The sequence below is a fragment of the Salvelinus fontinalis genome, unplaced genomic scaffold (genome assembly GCF_029448725.1).
Source record: "Salvelinus fontinalis isolate EN_2023a unplaced genomic scaffold, ASM2944872v1 scaffold_0269, whole genome shotgun sequence".
In the NCBI taxonomy this organism is placed as follows: domain Eukaryota; kingdom Metazoa; phylum Chordata; class Actinopteri; order Salmoniformes; family Salmonidae; genus Salvelinus; species Salvelinus fontinalis.
In genome coordinates, this window is record NW_026600478.1 from 215335 (window position 1) to 224242 (window position 8908).

The 8908-nt window shown below is 41.4% G+C and overlaps 1 long non-coding RNA gene across 1 annotated transcript; it reads left to right on the plus strand.

Moving 5' to 3' along the window:
* Positions 1 to 3407: 3407 nt before the first annotated feature.
* LOC129845283 (uncharacterized) lies at positions 3408 to 8556 on the plus strand. The gene is made up of 3 exons (XR_008758033.1): positions 3408 to 4141; positions 4578 to 4610; positions 4894 to 8556. It is a non-coding gene; the product is annotated as an uncharacterized LOC129845283 (long non-coding RNA).
* Positions 8557 to 8908: the final 352 nt, after the last annotated feature.

Below are 8908 nucleotides of genomic sequence, written 5' to 3' on the forward strand. Positions count from 1 at the left end.
CCATATGCAGCAGCGGAAAACTCCTGATTGGCTCAGCCCGCACCCCTTCGCGCAACACGCCAAAAGGAGCTCCAATGGCGGCTTGACCTGTGTGGCTTGGAGGAGGGAGGACGCGGGAGGCTAGGGGGGGGGGGACAAATCCTTGAGCCCAGGGTGAGGGGTGTCAGATTGGAAAAAGGAGAAATGTATTTGTGTGAGCAAAACGTCACACTCAGTAGGCTACTTGCTGTTGGCTATATGACCCGTTTCTCTCTCTCAGAACAAAATGGCTAACTGCCCCTCCACAGCCTGATCTCTGTGTTACAACAGAGTGTGTTGGTATATTTCAGATAATATGCTACTAACTTCAGATTCGTTTGTTTATATTCAATTGCTCTTCTGTATGCTAGTTAGAAAGACACAGAAAGATGTGGAATGATTTAAGACAATAATGCTTTTATTAACATATAATTCAGCAGGCCTTTATTTTACAAAGTGGGCAAGCACAAGAGCACATTTTGATAACTGCAGTGAACAATTCTTAACTGGGCGTCTAAGCACATCGGCCTGTAAGGAACAGAGAAGTGTATGTTTTGTTGGTGTCCAGGCTGACTGGCTAAATCAATAAGAGGAGAGAGGACACAACCTTTAAATGACCTCAGCTCACTTCTCCTGGTGCTTTTACAGGTCAGAGGGCTCTTACTTAGAATAAACTAGAGCAACGAATAACTCGTTTCCCTCTCCATGAAAGACCCAATGTCCCTCTGAGTGTGTTAAAGACCCAATGTCCCTCTGAGTGTGTTAAAGACCCAATGTCCCTCTGAGTGTGTTAAAGACCCAATGTCCCTCTGAGTGTGTTAAAGACCCAATGTCCCTCTGAGTGTGTTAAAGACCCAATGTCCCTCTGAGTGTGTTAAAGACCCAATGTCCCTCTGAGTGTGTTAAAGACCCAATGTCCCTCTGAGTGTGTTAAAGACCCAATGTCCCTCTGAGTGTGTTAAAGACCCAATGTCCCTCTGAGTGTGTTAAAGACCCAATGTCCCTCTGAGTGTGTTAAAGACCCAATGTCCCTCTGAGTGTGTTAAAGACCCAATGTCCCTCTGAGTGTGTTAAAGACCCAATGTCCCTCTGAGTGTGTTAAAGACCCAATGTCCCTCTGAGTGTGTTAAAGACCCAATGTCCCTCTGAGTGTGTTAAAGACCCAATGTCCCTCTGTGTTAAAGACCCAATGTCCCTCTGAGTGTGTTAAAGACCCAATGTCCCTCTGAGTGTGTTAAAGACCCAATGTCCCTCTGAGTGTGTTAAAGACCCAATGTCCCTCTGAGTGTGTTAAAGACCCAATGCCCCTCTGAGTGTGTTAAAGACCCAACGTCCCTCTGAGTGTGTTAAAGACCCAATGTCCCTCTGAGTGTGTTAAAGACCCAATGTCCCTCTGAGTGTGTTAAAGACCCAATGTCCCTCTGAGTGTGTTAAAGACCCAATGTCCCTCTGAGTGTGTTAAAGACCCAATGTCCCTCTGAGTGTGTTAAAGACCCAATGTCCCTCTGAGTGTGTTAAAGACCCAATGTCCCTCTGAGTGTGTTAAAGACCCAATGTCCCTCTGAGTGTGTTAAAGACCCAATGTCCCTCTGAGTGTGTTAAAGACCCAATGTCCCTCTGAGTGTGTTAAAGACCCAATGTCCCTCTGAGTGTGTTAAAGACCCAATGTCCCTCTGAGTGTGTTAAAGACCCAATGTCCCTCTGAGTGTGTTAAAGACCCAATGTCCCTCTGAGTGTGTTAAAGACCCAATATCCCTCTGAGTGTGTTAAAGACCCAATGTCCCTCTGAGTGTGTTAAAGACCCAATGTCCCTCTGAGTGTGTTAAAGACCCAATGTCCCTCTGAGTGTGTTAAAGACCCAATGTCCCTCTGAGTGTGTTAAAGACCCAATGTCCCTCTGAGTGTGTTAAAGACCCAATGTCCCTCTGAGTGTGTTAAAGACCCAATGTCCCTCTGAGTGTGTTAAAGACCCAATGTCCCTCTGTGTTAAAGACCCAATGTCCCTCTGAGTGTGTTAAAGACCCAATGTCCCTCTGAGTGTGTTAAAGACCCAATGTCCCTCTGAGTGTGTTAAAGACCCAACGTCCCTCTGAGTGTGTTAAAGACCCAATGTCCCTCTGAGTGTGTTAAAGACCCAATGTCCCTCTGAGTGTGTTAAAGACCCAATGTCCCTCTGAGTGTGTTAAAGACCCAACGTCCCTCTGAGTGTGTTAAAGACCCAATGTCCCTCTGAGTTAAAGACCCAATGTCCCTCTGAGTGTGTTAAAGACCCAATGTCCCTCTGAGTGTGTTAAAGACCCAATGTCCCTCTGAGTGTGTTAAAGACCCAATGTCCCTCTGAGTGTGTTAAAGACCCAACGTCCCTCTGAGTGTGTTAAAGACCCAATGTCCCTCTGAGTGTGTTAAAGACCCAATGTCCCTCTGAGTGTGTTAAAGACCCAATGTCCCTCTGAGTGTGTTAAAGACCCAACGTCCCTCTGAGTGTGTTACAGACCCAATGTCCCTCTGAGTGTGTTAAAGACCCAATGTCCCTCTGAGTGTGTTAAAGACCCAATGTCCCTCTGAGTGTGTTAAAGACCCAATGTCCCTCTGAGTGTGTTAAAGACCCAATGTCCCTCTGAGTGTGTTAAAGACCCAATGTCCCTCTGAGTGTGTTAAAGAGCATTTTTTTGGGGGGGGGGGGGGGGGGCGTAGCTGTATATTTACTTTAGTAACAACCTAGTAGTAACATATTAGAACATAACAATGAACACAATGGAGGTCTATTATTCTACATGTGATAAAGCCTACCCTTATGCACATTCCTGGACTAAATAAAATAGTTATCTATCCTGGACTTAACTATTTTATTATCTATCCTGGACTTAATAAAATAGTTATCTGTTCTGGACTTAATATAATAGTTATCTATCCTTGACTTAAGATAATAGCTATCTATCCTGGACTTAATATAATAGTTATCTATCCTGGACTTAATGAAATAGTTATCTATCCTGGACTTAATGAAATAGTTATCTATCTTGGACTTAATAAAATAATTATCTATCCTTGATTTAATAAAATAGTTATCTATCCTGGACTTAATGAAATAGTTATCTATCCTGGACTTAATAAAATAGTTATCTATCCTGGACATAATGAAATAGTTATCTATCCTGGACTTAATGAAATAGTTATCTATCTTGGACTTAATAAAATAGTTATCTATCCTGGATTTAATAAAATAGTTATCTATCCTGGACTTAATGAAATAGTTATCTATCTTGGACTTAATGAAATAGTTATCTATCCTGGACATAATGAAATAGTTATCTATCCTGGATTTAATAAAATAGTTATCTATCCTGGACTTAATGAAATAGTTATCTATCCTGGACTTAATGAAATAGTTATCTATCTTGGACTTAATAAAATAGTTATCTATCCTGGACTTAATAAAATAGTTATCTATCCTGGACTTAATAAAATAGTTATCTATCCTGGACTTAATAAAATAGTTATGTATCGTGGATTTAATAAAATAGTTATCTATCCTTGCAATATTGTGGACAGCCTGAGAGTATTTTTTTCAAGAGTGCGCATGACTGAGTGTATGCTTTTGTGACGGAGGGGGAGAGAAAGACAGACGAGGGGAGAGTTCTGTTCTTTCACTGCTCCATCCGGGAATTTTAGAATTAGCATTGACAACCGAAGCGCAACTTTTCCCCAGGCAAAGCGAAATCAAGCCGCGCACTCGGACAAAATATAGTCCCCGCTTATTCAACTAAAAATTATCCAAAGAAAAATAAAATCAACCGTTTGGAGAGGATGCGTCGACGCGGCGTTATTTTGTGGAGTGGATCTGTCCAGGTGCTGAAACCTTTCCCCCGTGTTTAGAGCACTTTGCTCAGCGGCGTAAAGTGAGTGATGAGCCCTCTACACAGCAAAGAGGCAAGAACTTGCTTTGCAGCCTGAGTAGTTCTTCTTTCGATTGTTATTGTCGCTTTAAAAAATATATATATTTTAATTCACTTAAACTTCACATTGATTACATCGAAAGTGGTATAAAAGTGTTTTTGAAGTCGGGAACATGGAACTACAATGCCTGCAAGAGGCGTTGAAAGTCGACATCCAATGTCATCAGGTAAAAAACGAAACATCATTTTATTCTACCTCTTATTTGTGGTCTTTTGAGCGAGTGAGTGGTGTGTAGGAAGAAAAAAAAAATTCTGAGAGGGATCAAACGTGAGATGTTTTGTTTTCCCAGCGACAGAACCAACTATGTGCTCTGCTATGCTAAGCTTCTATGTGCCGGTGACGCCATAAACACCTCACTTTCAGATGAGAGTGGGATTACTTTTTTAAAAGACTACTTTGTTATTGTCGTGGGTCTGTTTCGAGCAACAAGACCCGAGTTGTAATAATGCGGTGGTCCTGTGTGGCGAGCAGGACGCGACCTGAATATTTATGAGCTGTAGAAACTGAGTCGGCTCCTACGCTTCGCTTGCTTTGATCTTGTCTTTACACACTAAACTTGAAAGACTTTTCTAATTTTTCTCTCGTTCTTTTCCTCCGGTTAGAAACTAGTTGCACAGATGAAGCAAAACCCGCAGGTAAATGTGTATTTTTCTGAAGCCTTGTAATCGTCCTCTAGACACGGCTAGTTAGGGTTAGGGAGTGTGGCAGAAAACTTTATCAGCATTAAATCTCTTATTGTCTTGTTGTAACCCTGTTTACTTAGCAGAGTTTCCACCTGCTTTGTCCTCAAATGTGACTTTGGTTTATAACGCAACGATATAAGTTTGAAATGTGTCGACATTGTTAGGCTACACTTGTGTGTTTTGGTCTCATTTATAATCATAATATTATACTGATAAGTGTTTTGTTCTATTGTAGGATGGAGAGCTTAAGAAACAACTACACGAAAGACACGACAGAATAACAGCCCTAAGCGAAAAACAAGTAAGAAACACCCCCAAAAAGCATATGTTTTGCTTTATCATACATTATTGTAGGCTATAATCATCATTCATGTCACGGCATAGCCTTGTATTGTGTGAGACCGTTATGTTCAGGACAATGTGCTGTTTTTTTTTTAAAAGGTTTCAAAGTAACTGCATTGATTTAGTCTTTGTTCCCCCCCCTTAAAGTCGTTGTGTTGCTGAATTCCTCGGCGTATCTGGTGATTCTGTCCGGAGACTCTTTTAAGTTGTATATCATGAAATGTTGAAAAATGTAGCGTCCATTTTGAGTAAGTCGACATGTTTTCCAGGAGAGTAAGAAAGGAGATGCTCAAGTATCCGGTCTGCACTTTTTTTTTTTTTTACACATCAAGCATCCCGTTTTTACTACTCTGACTATTCGTAGATATTGATCGCCGAATGAATACGTGTTTTTTTGTTGCTTCTAAATGGACTTTATTTGTTACTTTATAGCCAGTCGTGGGGTATTATTTATTGTTGGTCACATGACGGGAAAGGTTGCTTTTGATTCGATCACAGCTTACACTTTCATTTTTTTTCATTTTTTTACTACATCTAGTATCAAATTGGCCAAGATTAACTTCCATCTTGTAATAAGTGATTTAAACTTATTTGTATGTATTCCTAACGAGTAGTTTGAAGGGTAAAGGGGAAACACTAAAGTACAGCTCTTCCGCCCTGGAAGAGCACGGGAGCTATTTCTTCAGCACCACAGAACAGATGCCGTTGAACCTCTTAAAGTCACAACACTGCCTGGCTCACTATATGAAGTTACCGAAGCCACGAAGGAACACAAAACAGACATATAATATCTAAATATATATTTTAGAAGTCAAATCAATCGATGTTGAATCATTTTAGTTCATTGTAAAGGTTTGTTTTGCGTTAGCCTAAGTTAGATCGAGCCTGTTTCTTCAGGAATGCATGTTTCAGCACTTGAGCACCGAACAGCGCCTTGATTCGGTTTCACCATTCGCTGTTGAACGGTCCCCGTACAGCAAAAGAGAAACTCATTTAGGCAGCTAATGCAGTGGAAAAAATGCTTATATTTTCCACGTAGTTCGTTAAACTATTTACACGAGGCTGATCTTTCTCCCGTGTATGTATTTATTGTAGTGTTTTTTCGTAAAGCGCCTTAGTTCGGTAGTGGATGCTTCCATTTTGTGCCGAGAAGGGGTGTTGGTTTCTTCCTAACATGGAGAAAAAGTCTGCGGAGTTTCTCGGAGGGGGGGATGGGCCCCATTCATGCCGAACATTACCATTTTGATTGCTTTGATGCTGTTTTTAGAGGAGGGGGAGGGGAGAGAGAGAGAGTCCGAGTCAGCAGCGACACAGCCTGGGATGTTTAATCACTGTTTAGCGCCGATTCTCCTTGTTTTATTAGCGGAATATGACCTCTAGTTTACTCTGCTCTAGCGATGCTTTCTGCTACCAGAGAACATCTGCCTTTACACCGTTATATATTGTTGTTGTTGTTGACATTACAGATCACCTGAAGAAAAGGCCTTTGTTTACTTTTGTTTAAGTCAAATTTGTGATGTTAAAAAATAGCTTTTGTTAGGTCAACATATTTGTAATATTTAGCCTATTCAGTTAGCATATGATTTGTAATATTTAGCCTATTCAGTTAGCATATGATTTACTTATTTCTTTCTTTCTTTCTCTTGAATTAAAAGTGTATTTTGCTCGAGTGGCTTTTGTTATATAAAAAAACGACATAAAACGAATAAGTAGCATCCTCAATGGAAAAGGCTACTTAACATAGTGGCTTTATAGTCATCCAGACATTATAATGCACATGCCAATGTTTTTGTACGCCTCACCAAATGTGTATTATAGTTGACATCATACTACGGCACGTTGAAAAGCGGATACTCCATTGACAACCTCTCCTGACGGTGGCTAGTAAACACTAGTCCCTCTATTTCAACCAAACTACTCTTCAAACACGAGTCAAAAAGTATACGGTATGCATCATATGTCTATGAGGATGTAGGCCTGTGTGTGTTGCTATCCTGGTTTTGTTGAAGGACGGTGTGAATACAGAGAGGAGCCGTTTGAATAGGGCTCTGGTCTAAAGTAGTGCACTATATAGGGAATAGGGCCCTGGTCTAAAGTAGTGCACTATATAGTGAATAGGGCCCTGGTCTAAAGTAGTGCACTATATAGGGAATAGGGCTCTGGTCTATAGTAGTGTACTATATAGGGAATAGGGCCCTGGTCTAAAGTAGTGTACTATATAGGGAATAGTGCTCTGGTCTATAGTAGTGTACTATTTAGGGAATAGGGCCCTGGTCTAAAGTAGTGTACTATATAGGGAATAGTGCTCTGGTCTAAAGTAGTGTACTATATAGGGAATAGTGCCCTGGTCTAAAGTAGTGCACTATATAGGGAATAGTGCTCTGGTCTAAAGTAGTGTACTATATAGGGAATAGTGCCCTGGTCTATAGTAGTGTACTATATAGGGAATAGGGCCCTGGTCTAAAGTAGTGTACTATATAGGGAATAGTGCTCTGGTCTAAAGTAGTGTACTATATAGGGAATAGTGCTCTGGTCTAAAGTAGTGTACTATATAGGGAATAGGGCTCTGGTATATAGTAGTGTACTATATAGGGAATAGGGCTCTGGTCTAAAGTAGTGCACCATATAGGGAATAGGGCTCTGGTCTAAAGTAGTGTACTATATAGAGAGTAGCTCTACTACACTACATTAATGTGTATGATTGTAATCAGTCTGACTGTAATGTAGACCTCCTGACTTCAATAGACCACCGCTCTGTCAGACTGACTGTAATGTAGACCTCCTGACTTCAATAGACCACCGCTCTGTCAGACTGACTGTAATGTAGACCTCCTGACTCCAATAGACCACCGCTCTGTCAGTCTGACTGTAATGTAGACCTCCTGACTCCAATGGACCACCGCTCTGTCAGTCTGACTGTAATGTAGACCTCCTGATTTCAATGGACCACCACTCTGTCAGTCTGACTGTAATGTAGACCTCCTGTCTTCAATAGACCACCACTCTGTCAGACTGACTGTAATGTAGACCTCCTGACTCCAATGGACCACCACTCTGTCAGTCTGACTGTAATGTAGACCACCTGTCTTCAATAGACCACCACTCTGTCAGTCTGACTGTAAAGTAGGTCTACTTTGAAAAGCAGCTTTGATAGGCCATTATTTCTCATGTTTCACTCTATGTCTCAATGTGCTGATCATTAAGTCAAGTCCTGGTGGTTGTTAGTCTGCATGGAGATGACTGGTACCAGTTATTTATCTGTTTCCTGTTTTACCAAGGCTGCTGTCAGGAGGAGCAGGAAGGTACCAGTTATTTATCTGTTTCCTGTTTTACCAAGGCTGCTGTCAGGAGGAGCAGGAAGGTACCAGTTATTTATCTGTTTCCTGTTTTACCAAGGCTGCTGTCAGGAGGAGCAGGAAGGTACCAGTTATTTATCTGTTTCCTGTTTTACCAAGGCTGCTGTCAGGAGGAGCAGGAAGGTACCAGTTATTTATCTGTTTCCTGTTTTACCAAGGCTGCTGTCAGGAGGAGGTACCAGTTATTTATCTGTTTCCTGTTTTACCAAGGCTGCTGTCAGGAGGAGGTACCAGTTATTTATCTGTTTCCTGTTTTACCAAGGCTGCTGTCAGGAGGAGGTACCAGTTATTTATCTGTTTCCTGTTTTACCAAGGCTGCTGTCAGGAGGAGCAGGAAGGTACCAGTTATTTATCTGTTTCCTGTTTTACCAAGGCTGCTGTCAGGAGCAGGAAGGTACCAGTTATTTATCTGTTTCCTGTTTTACCAAGGCTGCTGTCAGGAGGAGCAGGAAGGTACCAGTTATTTATCTGTTTCCTGTTTTACCAAGGCTGCTGTCAGGGGAAGGTACCAGTTATTTATCTGTTTCCTGTTTTACCAAGGCTGCTGTCAGG